Raw genomic sequence first — 14,477 nt, 5'->3', positions numbered from 1 at the left:
AATTTATTTTCATTCTTCCCAACAGACCTTTGAGAATCTTCATCCTTTTCCTTGATGACAGTGTGTGGCCAACATATCATTCTAAGGTACCTGTCCATCCAATCACACATTTAAATTAGTTCTGTAAGCCCAAAAATAATTGAAAAGATTTATCCATCCCTTTTTTAAGAGGAGCTCATAAATGACAACACTTTTATTAAAATATTTTGATTACATGGGTAAGAAAAAGGAACATTTAATTCAAATGCACACATTAGTTATATTTTTGAAGTAACAGAATGGAAAAGGGCTACCATTTTTGTTTCAAAGTCAGGTGCTGTATCTCCTACCCAAAGGAAGTATTATATGTAGCTTTATCTTAAATTGGCTCCTCTAATTTAAAACGTACACAATATTCTTCCACTAAATTAGAACCCAATCCTGCTATGCTTTCACAGGCAGGAGTCCTATGCACCTAAGTGAGCATCCTGCAGCTAGAAAGGTAGCAGGAGTAACTGAAACCTCAGTTGCCACGAGTATATTTGGTAAGTTTTATGAACACTGTATTATCTAAAGATTCCAGAGGAGAATTTGTCCCTTCTTCATCCCTTTATTCTGCTGTCTATATGAAATAATGATTTGCCCTTTATACAAGGGACAATCACTTGAAAATTGTTCAGGAAATGAAACGTGTTTCCTGAGCAGCTGAGGTTATGAGCTGATTTCTCCATCCTAACTGTGACAACCCAATTAGAGACAACGCTAAAGAGACCCTTCACCAGAATCATGATGAAACGTTGCCTTCTTTCTGGCAACATGAGTGAATTGCCAGTATAGTAATTACAACAAATTCACTAAATCTTCCATCAGTGTTGTTCTAATAGAACATACTTAAATCAGGGCCTTGTGATACATCTGCCAACACGCTGCAGAAATTAAAGGAGCAGGGAGAGTTCAAAGCCATTTTGATCTCTGGAGGCGATAGGTCAGGATGACCCCCCTGCCCTCTTGTTAAAAGTTTTGCAAATTAGGAAAGTATCTATTCTACGTGGAAAACTAAGTATTTTAGTTAGGATTCTTGATTTTAAAATGCACCAAGATATTTTGCTTTATAGGTTCTCTGGGGTTTGAGGAGCTCATTTGGATTATACAATAGAAACACCAAAATATAACACTATATTTCTTAGTTGTTCTATAGAAGCCTGAACATTTGGGGGAAACTCATAGATTATTTTTATATTATTTCTGATTTCATAATTACTTTGATGCCTGTGGTGCATTTTCCACGTGCAACTATTGCACTTTTTTCTTTGTGTATTCTACCTTCAAATCTCTCAGAATTCTGTTGTCTAGTCCATGCAACCATTGTATGTTAACTTCAGAACAGATGGTCACAATGGAGACAAACAGGATGCTCTCTCTCCCCCAAAGACACTGAAATGTTAACAGGAAAGAACAAAATAAACTTAATAAAGTCAGATAAAAAGCATATACTTGCTCTTGTGTATGGAAAAGTGCAATGCCTCTATGTAAGTAATAGCTGACATGATTTTGAATCCATAGATTTAAAAGCCAGGAAGTACCATTATGATAATCTTATCTGACCTTCTGAAAAATCCAGGCCATAGACCCAATAATTTATGGATTAAGCCCATCACTTTTTTCAGCTTTAGCATATCATTTGGAAAAATAGAGGGAAATAGGAGAAATGGCTCAAGTCTTACTACTAAATGCACAGGCTACAATGCAATGGCAGGAAAATAGTCTCCCATTCTGCACAGAGTTGGCCAGATCCTGTGCTTCTTGTGATTTGGATGTGAAAGGCATTCGGAATTGGACCCTAATTGTTTAATATAATCAAACAGTATGAAGGGACTATTGTAACAAATCCTCAGATACTCCTGATACTGAAACAGGCTCTCATAAGTGAAAGTCACTGCCTTCTCATCTGTTAGTGCTTGGGGTCACCCTACAGACTTCAGAGAGGCATGTACTCTGAGCCTTCACATGGTGACATCAGGAAAAGCCATTTCAATCTCCAAGAGAAGGGATTAGAAGTGCAGGAGGTCAGTAAACACCATCCGTTGCTCTGTAGCACAAGAGTCAGAATGGTGGATTAAATGAGAGGGGGAATTTGGAGAGATGCTGTTCATTGCATACCAAAGAATTTCAAAACAGAAGAAAAGTGACATTTTCCTGACATTACCCATAGTGAAAATATTTGGTTCCCAAACTACAAGTGTGGAAATTAAGATTTCAGTCAAATGCCCTCAGTTCTGGCAAGACTGTAAACTTTGAGTCAGCACTCATTAATACAGTAGAGTCAACCTGGCTTTTTATAACAACAATGCTAAGATTTGCTCTGTGAAATATGTGGGCTTTGCTTATTGGAATATGCCTGGGAAGCTTGCTACAGCAAGAGCAATTTGTTGCAGCTTGCTGTTCTTAATCCAGTTGTCTTAAAATAAAATTGGTTTCAAATGTGAGGGAAAACATAGATGTCATCAGATTACATGTTCTGTATTTCTTTGTGCCAAGCAAATAAAGAAATCAGGTCTTGCTTACACTGAAGTGGCGTTGACTTTCACAATCAAAATATAAATATATAAACTACCTGAATACTGTACCAGGGCCGGATCCTACAAATCCTATTAGCATCACAGTTAGAGTTTTAGGTTATGTGGTTTCTTCAGTGGGAGCATGGAGTGTACAAGGCATTCAGCAACAACCCCGTAACTCAGAATATCCAACCCAAATCTTTTGGGGGATGACAGGATCTTTAGGTCTAAGATATACACACACACACACAGAGACACACGCACACACTGACACGTGCACATGCAAGCATCTTTAAGGTCTGCAAGCTTCTCACTTTCCCAACAATAATAGTCTACATCTACCTTTAAAATAAATGTGTCTGAAAATATCAAAGGCTAATGTGTTCTTTTTAGAGCCGGAAAATTTTTTTTGGTTAAAACATTTTTGCCAAAAATGCAGATTCAGGTCAATGAAAACATTTTGCAAATCCATGTTGAATTCACCAAATTTTGGGGTTGAAAAAAAAATCTGAAAATGATGAAATATTTGTGTTTGATATTTTTGAAAAAAAACATTTTATTTGAAACAATTTTTCATTTTGAATTTTTCTCCGATTTTTTTTTAAAGGTAAAAACCTCAAATGAAATAAAACATTTGTTTTGGGGTCAAGCGATTTTTGGTTTGCAAACATTTTAAAAAATGTTTATTTTGTGTTGTCCCAAAATGAATTCCGTCCCGTTTCCCCACTCCCCTTCCCCCACACCCCCCGCCAGCCATGGAACAAAGAAAAAAACCAACTTGGTTATTTGCACATCTGTAGTTCTTTTCCCTGAAACATCCTATTTGATTAGATAAATATTTATATATTGTGTGGAATCTCTCTATTACTTTGGAATTTAATATATAGAAGACTTTGTTAATATATACCATGTTCATACTCAACTCTGCCCCATTCCCACAAGCATTATGATACAGCCTTTACTAATACAAAATTATTTCTCAAATACCCCCATGTGATATAGAGATACATCTATACAGCACAACTTGTGATCATGTAAATAAAGACTACATTATTAAGCAGTCATTCAGGTAGCTGATTGCACATTAAAATGAATCTTTCACATTTCTGGATCTCTACAAGCCAGATTCAAACACATTGAAATCAAGGAGAGGCTCTCTTTTGACTTCAATAGACATCTATGCTATTAGGCCCCAAGTACATAACTCTACAACAAGATAAAAAACAATGGTATCTCTATTGTGAATAACAAAAGCTAATCTGGGTTTAGAAAGGTCCTGAGAAGTGACATGATCCACAAGAAAAATTCCTGGAACAGGAAATATAAAACCAACATCATCAGAGCCGTATTTCAAATGTATCAAAACAAATGAAACGTTTAAGGCAGGGGTCAGCAAGGTTCGGCACGCGGCTCGCCAGGGTAAGCACCCTAGCGGGCCGGACCAGTTTATTTACCTGCTGACGCGGCAGGTTCGGCCGATCGCGGCCCCCACTGGCCGCGGTTCGCCGTCCCGGGCCAACGGGGGCGGCGGGAAGCCGCAGCCAGCACATCCCTCGGCCCGCGCCGCTTCCCGCCGCCCCCATTGGCCCGGGACGGCGAACCGCGGCGAGTGGGGGCCACGATCGGCCGAACCTGCCGCGTCAGCAGGTAAATAAACTGGCCCGGCCCGCTAGGGTGCTTTCCCGGGCGAGCCGCGTGCCGAACCTTGCCGACCCCTGGTTTAAGGTATCTTGAAAAAAAGAATGTTGCTTACTGGTCAATATAGAGAATTTTTTTGCCAATTTCAAAGAGAATCAAGTTAAAAATGTGTCCTCAATTGATGGAGTGGCTCTTCTGATAAAGAAATGGAACCAGTGGCTTTCGTTATCCTGAAGTATGACGGAGTTCTGAAAAGAGATTCTCACTTACAGCAGAATAACCATTGTAAGAAGCGTGAGAAGGTCAGAGTTGATCACAGCCTCTTCTCCAAAAGCAGAAAGAACCATTTTTGAAGACCGCTGTCAAGGTCTGAAAAGGAGAAATAGGGATAAAGAGAAATTCTGAGTAAAAATAAATTAAAACAAAAACAAAAAACAGATGGTCATAGTAAATATTGTTAAATACTTGGAAATCCAAAAAGCATAGCAATAAACTTTAGAGGACACAAAGGAAAGCAAAAAGGAAAAGGAAACATTCTGTATTTCTATCAGAGTCTTGATGAAATTATGCAAATTGTGTTATTTGTGCTGAGAATATAAAAATTGTCACATACACTACATTACACATACACATACTTGTCACATTCACTACACTAACTGAGCACAGCTTAGTACTAAACATGAAGATGTCACATAAAGGGTTTCATATTAGTGCCCCTCTCGGTAATATATGAACACTTTATCTTGCATGTACAGTACAAGCATTTTTTTGAATATTTGACATTTTCTATCTAGTCAGTTTCACCTTTGCACTATAATAATCTCTCCTTGTTTCAGTGACTATTGCACATGGGGAATGGGGGGAATAGTTAAATAGTGCTGTATGGGCGTGAATAGGAGTTGTCTCTCTTTGGTATTGGTACATAGATGGATATAAAGTTGAGATCCAGGTCCAATTTTAATTAAAATCAAGAATTATTTGAATCTGTGGTTTTGGTGCACTATAGATATAGGGATACTCACAAAGTTCTGATCCAGATTCAAACCTACCCAAACTTAAGGGGGTTTTAATTCAGTGTTTTGGTTTGAGAAATCTGAGCATGGTTGTTGTTTTTTTCAAATTGGGGATTTTATTTGCTTCTTTTAAAAAGGGAAAGCTAAATAAAGAAGGAATGATTTGGGGATGTAGGGTAAAGAACCATTTTTAAAATGTAAACTACTTTATTTTTCAAGTTTCATCTATCAGTGAACTCCCAGACAACCATCCTGCATCCATGTTACAGAGAGATTTATCCCACCAGGCCACAAGAGGGAGATACATGACTCCAGCTGCCCAGTTCTGGAATCCTCTGTTTTTCAGAGTGAGTGTCTGTAGTAGTCCCTGAAGAAAGTACAGTACATATTCCAATCTGTTCCTCCTAAATAATTCACTTTGTATCAGGGCAACTGTTGTCACTGTTAGCTTTCAGGAAAACAAGCCAGTCACCAATTACTAAAAACAAATTACAGAACAAGCCAGCAATGCAAGTACTGACTCGGAGAATAACAGCCAGTAAGGAGCTTCACTGCAACTAGAGCTAGGCCAAAAGCAAAATCCCAAATCCAAACATCTCAGAAGTATGCAGAAATTTGGCTCTTGAACCCATTTTTCAGGGTGTGCCCATCTCTATTGTAACTGAGAAGACCATGGCAGACTCCAAGGAACATGGAACCAAGGAACATTTCAACAGAAGTGTAGACATACATATACAAAAGGTTGCATGGGGTTATGAGTTCAGTGTGTATGTTCTGAGGGGAGAACAGATACAGGTGAGTGGAGTTATCCCCACTTCTCCCCATAGGATCCAAAACATTGCTTGTAGCGGTTTTTTACTCAAGTATAAAAACTTTTAATTTAAATAAATGGTGACAAGCCAATAGCAGATTCTGATTTGTTAGGCTTTCCCATATCCAAAACAATGCCTTCTTTTCATTTTGACTTTATCTTTTGGCTTTGTAAAGTGAGCAAGTGCATCCCATGCACGTGAAGAATTAAGATCCGGGAGTCCCTATATCACTGATGACCTATTGCTACTTTACGCACAGTAACTACTTAATCATAGCTTTAAAAAGCAAAAGGGGCAGATTTTCATTCCTGTTCATGGAGACTGACAGAGCCCCATTTATTTTACTTGCGTGACTAGCTCTATTGAAGTCAATCATACATATGAATAAGGAGATAAGGATTTGCCCCTGGGGTATGAAACTCTTGTTTGCTGCAATAGTAAAATGCATGCATCTAATTCCCCATAATAATCATACCATCACCTAGCTTTCATATAGAACTTGTCATCTATAGATTTCAAAGCAGTTTACAAAGCAGCTCAGTATCATTACCTCCAAGTTACAGATGGGGAAATTGAGACACAAAGCAGTGAAGCAACTGGCCAGTGGCAGAGCTGGGAATAGAATCCAGATCTCTGTGTTCTGGTCCACTCCAAAGATTGTATTGAAATGTTTCCCCCAAAGTCCAACAGGCAGAGTTTCCTTTAAAGGAACTTGTTAGCTGAGTGTCTCATTTTCCCTTTGGCAAATTAAAAACACTGAAGAATGAAAATGTATTTCCAGAAGAAATTGAGATTGTCACTCATGATTGCAATATTTTTTATTCAATAGAGAAGAGAATTTGAGGTAGGTGGGATTAATAAGAGTATTGATCACATTCTGTTCTGAAAATTTAAATTTGATTTCAATCTCTGACTTTTAAAACGTATAGTTTTCCCTTACCTAATTGGGAACTATTAAACATGTTTCTTTGGTCCAAGGACAAGAGTGAGTCCTTGTAACTGATTGCTTCTCTATCTGTTCTATTTGTGTATTGGTTTCCTTTGTTATGAAGCTATTTATTAAACGTACTTAATTTTTAAGTGTTTTGTATTTTCTGAATGGTCTTCAAAGAACTAATTTCACTCTTTTTCATCTGCTGAATGATTAACCCTGGGGCCAATCACACAACCCCTTAACCATTTGAGTAGTCTGCTCATGTGAGTGGTCCCACTGCCTTCAATGGGATTATATGTATAAGGATTACTCAAATAAGTAAGGATTTGCAGGATCATGCCCAGAAGCTGTGCATTAGCAATCACATCAAGCCGTGGGCAGGTCAGGATGGCCGAGCAGTCTAAGGTGCTATGTTTAGGCAGCAGTCTCCGCTGGAGACATGGGTAGCAATCCTGTCAACATGTACCTGCTCTGTGCACCCCATGTCTACATGATGTAAGTGTCAAAGCTGCTCAATTACAGGTATAATTTTTATGCTGATAGCTTTGATATTCTGAAATCAGCCAGGAGATGCTGCTGCTCGGTGCTGAAGGGGGCTAGTGTGTAATGCAGCTGTTTTATGATTCACACACTTTTGGGGAGCACATTTTCATTACCTTAAATGGTTTGGAAGTTTTGATATTTTGTTAGTACATTTGATGGCAGCATGGGCAATCTCTACAGTCTGAGAGTAGAATGATCACAACTTCATTATTACCGGGGCAGCCCATCCATATAGGCGAACTAGGCGGTTGCCTGGGATGCCAAGTTAAATGGGGCACCAAGTTCGAGGGAAAAAATCAAATAAAAAAATAATAAAATGGAAAAAAAAACAAAAAAGATGAAAAAAATACAAATAAAATAACCAAGATGTCATTATTTCAACTCTTGTGCGCGTACGGAGGAAATATGAATTATAATTTATTTCTCTACATTTCTGAGAATTTATTAATATGTCAAATCTTTTATTTACTGCAAAAATAAATAATATTTGAGCAAAATTTTGTTTCAATTTGTGATGTAGGGTCAAGATGATCCACTCCACAATTTTGATAAGCAATAACTCAGCCACAATTAAACACATCCGCCAGTGGCAAGAGCTGCAATGCTAGTGACACCTAACTCGAATATACATCAAGGTCGCATAGCTGGAAATTCATGTAGAGTGGAGATATCGCGAGTTGATACATGTCAAATGGTCATTTTAACACACGTTGCAGGTAGATGGTTAAGAATCGAGTGAATGCTGTGTAAAATTGTGTTTCTTGGTGCCAAAGAATAAAGAATAACGTATTTCAGCATTATAAATCCAAAATGTGAGTATCTTTAAGCATTATTAAACCTTAGCATTATTATCGGGCTATATAATTATGAACTTTTCTGTGTTATAACTGGTCCACATGTAATAAATAAGGTCCATAAAAGAAAAGTAACAGTGTTAATGCTTAATAGACTACGAAAGTGATGATGTTACACTCCAAGCGGGTAACCATGAGGAAGGGGATTACTTTCCAAACAACCGGTGTCGGGTTATAAAGTCGAAAAAGGTCATTTTGTTTCCATGTAAATGCTGTAACTAACTGTTTTAATAGGTAAGTGAGTGTATGTTACTAATCACTGAACCTTTAAGCAGTGAAAAGACATGTTGGGATGGCTGCAATGTGGTTTAAATAGCCAACCATGTGGTGTGTCAGCCATCCTTAATGCTATAATGCTTGCAGTCGGGAGCACAGTTAGTACATAACAATATTCAAATGCCCCATGGCAAAAAGAGGAAGAAGAAAACCCTCAGGAGCTGAGTATCGTAAACGAAAGGCTGAGAAAGAAAAGGACCAAGCAAAACAGCAGGGATCCTTCCTGAAATATCTTCTCTTTAATCCAAATAAAGATGGAAACAGTTCACAGCATCCAGATGAAGGAACTTTACTTGGAGAAGAGGTTAGCTCACATCCTCATGGAAGCAGTTTGGAACATCAAGATGAAGGTATATTACTTCGAGATGAGGGTATCTCACATCCACAAAAAAGCAGTTTGGAAACTCAAGATGATGGAAACTTACTTCTAGATGAAGGCAGCTCACAGCATCAGACTGATATGGAAGTGGAGAAAATTTATTCACCTTCAGAGACATATGCAGAAATTGAAGTAAATGAAGTAGGAAGGAAGAAAGGATGAGGAAGTTACAAACAAGTTACAGTATGAGGACCCAGCTTCATGGCCCAGATGTGATGACAGCGTGTGGCAAATACTCGTGGAACATGGACCCAAACAAGTTCATGAATTTCCCTTCCCTAATTATGGAAATAAAACAAAATTCTCTGCTCAGCATTACAAGAGGAAACTCATTAATGGGGAAGAAATTCATCGAAACTGGTTACAATATTCAGTGTCGAAGGACTCTGTGTTTTGCTTTTGCTGCAAGTTGTTTAGAAATCAAGCAATTGGTACGTCACTTACTGAAAATGGTTCGAAGGACTGGAAAAACATATCTTCAATTCTCTCTTCACATGAAAGAAGTACAGAACATTTGGAATGTTTTCAAAATTGGAAAGAACTTGAATTACAATTCAAAAAAGGAAAAACTATCAATGAAGAAAATTTACTTGTGGTCAAGGAAAAAGAAGAATATTGGCAACAAATATTAGAGTGTCTGATTGCTTTAGTGAGAGTTCTCGGTGGGCAAAATTTAGCATTCCGCGGCCGCGGTAGAAATGAAAAATTATACACTCCAGGTAATGGAAACTTTTTAAAATTTGTTGAATACCTAGCTTTGTTTGATCCAGTCATGAAGGAGCATCTATGTAAAATAACTAATCATGAAACAGAGGTTCATTACTTAGGAAAAAATATGCAGAATGAACTGATTCAAATCCTAGCAAATGCCATTAAAAAGAAAATTGTAGAAGCTGCCCATTCTGCAAAATACTTTTCAATAATACTGGACCAGATGTAAGTCATGTTGACCAAATGACGATGATCATTCCTTTTGTGAATATGGAAAAGTCTGCAGATGAAGATAATTTTGAAGTGCTCATAAAGGAACATTTTTTGGGTTTCATACCACTGAAGGAGATGACTGGAGCATTTATGACTGAAACTATTCTACAAGAGCTTGAAACAATGTCATTATCTGTTGAAAACTTATGTGGCCAAGGCTATGATAATGGGAGTAATATGAAGGGTAAAGACAATGGTGTGCAAAGGAGAATGATGGAAATCAATCCTAGGGCCTTTTTTGTTCCTTGCAGTGCGCATTCTCTGAATTTGGTTGTCAATGATGATGCTAGATGCTGTTTGGAGGCAAGCAGTTTCTTTGATCTGGTGCAACATGTTTATGGGTTTTTCTCAGGCTCAACACGCTGTTGGGAGAGTCTGACTCGCCATGTGAATTCTCTAACTGTGAAACCACCTAGGGCTTGGCTACACATGCAAGTTAAGAGTGCATTAAATCAGCCCCGGGCGCCGTAACTCCTGAGGTGTCCACACTGGCAAGGCACTCAGAGTGCCTGGACTCTGCAGCTGGAGCGCTCCTGGTAATCCACCTCCATGAGAAGCATAAAGCTTGCTGCGCCCTGGCTGAAATGCCCGGGTGTCAGTGTGGACGATGTGTTGCATTACTACGCTGTGATTGGCCTCCGGAAACGTCCCATAATTCCCTGAAATCAAGTGGCCACTCTTGTCATTGTTTTGAACTCGGCTACAGGCATGCGGATATCCCCTTTCAAAGCTCCGTTTCTGACAGCCGGCATGCTTATCTGCTCCGGGACAAAGCAAACCATTATTGTGGAATGCTGTTGCTGTGAGTGTATGTCAGAGAGAGAGGTGGGGGGAAGGGGAGTCTGCTGCTGTCTGAACTTACAAGACAGCATGCTGACACACTCTCAGCCCCCCAAAACACAGTCTCTCCTCCCACATACATACAACACACTCCCTGTCACACTCCACACCCCCCATTTGAAAAGCACGCTGCAGCCACTTGCACACTGGGATAGCTACCACAATGCACTGCTCATTGTGGCATTGCAAGAGCTGCTAATGTGGCCACGCCAGTGCGCTTGCAGCTGACAGTGTAAACACACAGCAGCATTTTCCCTGCTGCAGTCTCCGAAGGCTGGTTTAACTCCCAGCGCTCTACATCTGCAAGTGTAGCCAAGGCCTAAGTCAGACAAGATGGGAGAGTCGCATTGATGCTTTGAAGCCTCTTCACTATGAACTTGGAAACATTTATGATGCCCTAATTGAAATTTCTGATGATACTACCTTTACTGGATCATCTGGCAATACGGCACATTCAGATGCAGAAGCTCTTGCGAATGGCCTTTCCAAGTTCAAATTTTTGACTTCACTCATTTGTAGTGTAATATCCTTTTTGAGATTAACCTCACTAGTAAGCAGCTTCAGGAAAAGAACTTGAACATACATTCTGTTATGTAAAAACTGCAGCAAACTACACATATTCTGGAGGAATTCAGAAGTGATGAAGGGTTCGAAAGAACACTGGTAGATTCTCTTGAGCTTACTGAAGAAATAGACTTTCTGACAGAATTTGAACCAGAGCCAGTTCGAATTCGGCAAAAGAAACAGCAGTGTTCGTCTGAAGGACGAGACACACCCATTCAGAACCCAAAACAAAGGTTCAAAGTGAATTTCTACTTTGCAGTCCTTGATACTGCTATTCACTCGGTTGATGAAAGATTTCAACAGATGCAGCAGCTAGAGTCAGTATTTGTCTTTCTATAGGATATCCACAGCTTGCAAAAGAAAACAGCAAAACAGATGAGAGAATTTTGTATGAAACTGGAGTTGGCATTGACTCATGAAAATTCAAAAGACATTGATGCTACAGATTTGTGTAGTGAACTTCAGGCTTTTTCAAGATGACTTAAGAAACATTCCACTCCTGAAGAAGTATTGAAGTTTGTTTGTGAAAATAAACTCACAGACAGATTTCCAAACATTTTTATAGCTCTACGCATTCTTTTAACTTTGCCAGTTTCTGTAGCTAGTGGGGAACGTAGCTTCTCAAAGTTAAAATTGTTAAAAACATATCTGCGTTCAACGATGGTGCAAGAGAGACTTGTTGGACTTGCCATAATGTCAATAGAGCATGAAATAGCTGGAAAACTGGATCTAAAAGAACTAGTGACTGAATTTTCAAAACTTAAAGCAAGAAAAGTCATGTTTTAAGAGCACAGAGTGTTTTTTATTTGGAGTGTTTTGTAAATACAGGTTAAAGTTCATTGAAGAGTTTTCTTATTTCTTTCTATACTGGATGTGGTGGGAATGGCAGCTAAAGCAGGATAGCATAATGGATGATTTTGGATTTGTAATAATAAAAATTATAATTAACATTTTTAACGCATTTTTATTTGAAATCGGACTGAAATATCATCTAGCTGTCATGTACAAATCTATTCTGAAAATTTCGTGTCTGAAAATTTCGTGTCTCTATTTTATCTGATCTCAGAAACATTGGTTGGACAGACGGACGGACGGACAAACCGAATAATTAAGCTTCTGTTAAAAAAAAACACTTAAAAACATTAAAAGGAAAAAAGGGGCAAAATGTTTCCCAGTTTACCAAAAACCTCAGCATAGATCTGCCCTTGGGGTTTGGGGGTGGGAGGCGTCGATTGCATGGTTCTCCTAGGGCGCCAGTTGCTAGCAGCTAGTCTAGGACTGCCCCTGATTATTACTACTGTGGTTCCATAGGAATGCAAGGTGCTTTACAAACAACTCAGAAAGACAAATCAGAGCCTTACAATCGAGGGTCTAAACTTTAAAAAAAAACCCACAGGGGTGTGCTTGGGTGGAACTATTTACAGCATCGAGACCTAAATTAGACAAAGGAGAGCAAGGTGAGGGGTGCGGTGGGAGGCATTGGGTGGGGAGAGCAGTATGTTGAAAGGCGAGTGTCACAGTAATATGTCACAATAGGTTTTTGTTCAGTAGACATCTTCCTACGGGTTTGTTTTGTTCATAAGAACTTGTAGGTGTGAGATTATTGATCTGTTACATTTAGGGCTCAGTGGAGCCAAGTCAAGCAAGAGAACAGGATTTGTACAGTTCAAAAGTGAAGAAATTCATCAGGATATTGAGAACAGGATAATGGAAAACTTCCACAAGACAGGCAGACTGAAGTACAAAGCAGGAAAAAGCCAAAAAACGGGGAGTTTGTCAGTCACCAACATGCAATGAAATCAGTCAGAGGCATATGCAACTGTGAGGAGAGTGATAGCTCACTGTGCCTAACACATTCATTGTGAGAGGTCTGCTCTATATTTAGAGGCCTCTTTAAAAACAGTGGTAATATTTAGGGGATATTAAAAGGATACCATCACGTCAGTTCTTGACTCCTTTTCGTGTTTACATGGGGTCAGAGGTGCCCATGGTTCTTTGCCACTCCTCCCGGGCCACGCATGGGTTCAGAAGTCTTGGAGTTTCAGTCCTGTTCTCTTCAGGGTGTTTCCATTGTATCCTCAGTTTCCACATCCTTTCTTGCTGACCTCTTCCTCCCATGCTTTCTTTGCTGGTCGTTCTTATCACATGTCCAGCCCACCTAAAACATGCACTCTCCAGCCTATCATCTTCCCCCTAATTTCTTCTGTTCTCACTCTGTCTCTCCTGCCATTCTCCTCAGTGTATATTATTTTCCACTGTTGTATCTTCTTTTCTTCCACCTCTGTAAGACCCACCATTTCCAAATCATAGAGCAGGCAGGGACAGACACATGTAGCATACACTTTTCTTTTCAGTTTGTTACTTAATTGCCAATCCCACAGCACTCCTGCTACCTTTTTTCACTGCCACCCATGAACGTTGGGTTCTTCTTTTCAGTTCTCCAGATCTCTCTTCCGAGGGCACTCAGTGTACTCCAAGTACACAAATTATTTCTTCTGATTCAGTTTCTCTCCTGAAACTTCAGTCAACAGTTTGTCTTCCACCTTCTCTGCTTGCATAAGTTGAGTTTTCTTTGCAGTTACCATCAAACATGGGCTTCAAACACAGATTCCCACTGTAAGACCACATTTACCAATTTCTCTTTGCTGTCAGACAAAAGGACTATATCATCAATGTATATTAATTTTCTCCATCTCCCCACAAGCTTGGGTCTCCTACTAATTAACTCCATAACAAAGGTAGAGGGGAAGTGGACTCAGCATGCTGTCTCAATCCCACCGTCACCTCAAAACTCTCCGAAATTCCATGTGTTGTTACCACCTTAGCTCTTGCCCTCAATAAAGCTCCTCTGTTGTCTCCACTGCTTGCAGTCCCCCTCCCATCCATCTCGATATTCCAAACACCAGCTTCCACAGCACCATGTCATATGCTTTCTCAAGCTCAATAAATGCTACATCACAGTTACACCCTCCATTTATCATTCTGTCAAATTTCTATCTCATTGCAAGTATTGCATCTGTAGTACTCCTTCCCTTCCTAAAACCATGTTTCTTGTCTTCAGTATTTTCCTACACCTTGCACCTCAACCGTGACTCCAAAAAAC

The 14,477-nt window shown here is 39.3% G+C and overlaps 1 pseudogene; it reads left to right on the top strand.

Moving 5' to 3' along the window:
• The window catches only part of LOC135884116 (uncharacterized), a 48,952-nt pseudogene extending 37,098 nt beyond the window's left edge, over positions 1 to 11,854 (top strand).
• The last annotated feature ends 2,623 nt before the right edge of the window (positions 11,855 to 14,477 follow it).

This window comes from Emys orbicularis, chromosome 9 (genome assembly GCF_028017835.1).
Source record: "Emys orbicularis isolate rEmyOrb1 chromosome 9, rEmyOrb1.hap1, whole genome shotgun sequence".
Classification (NCBI taxonomy): Eukaryota; Metazoa; Chordata; order Testudines; family Emydidae; genus Emys; species Emys orbicularis.
Note: the sequence above shows the minus strand (reverse complement) of the source record. Positions and strands in the feature narration are given on the sequence as shown.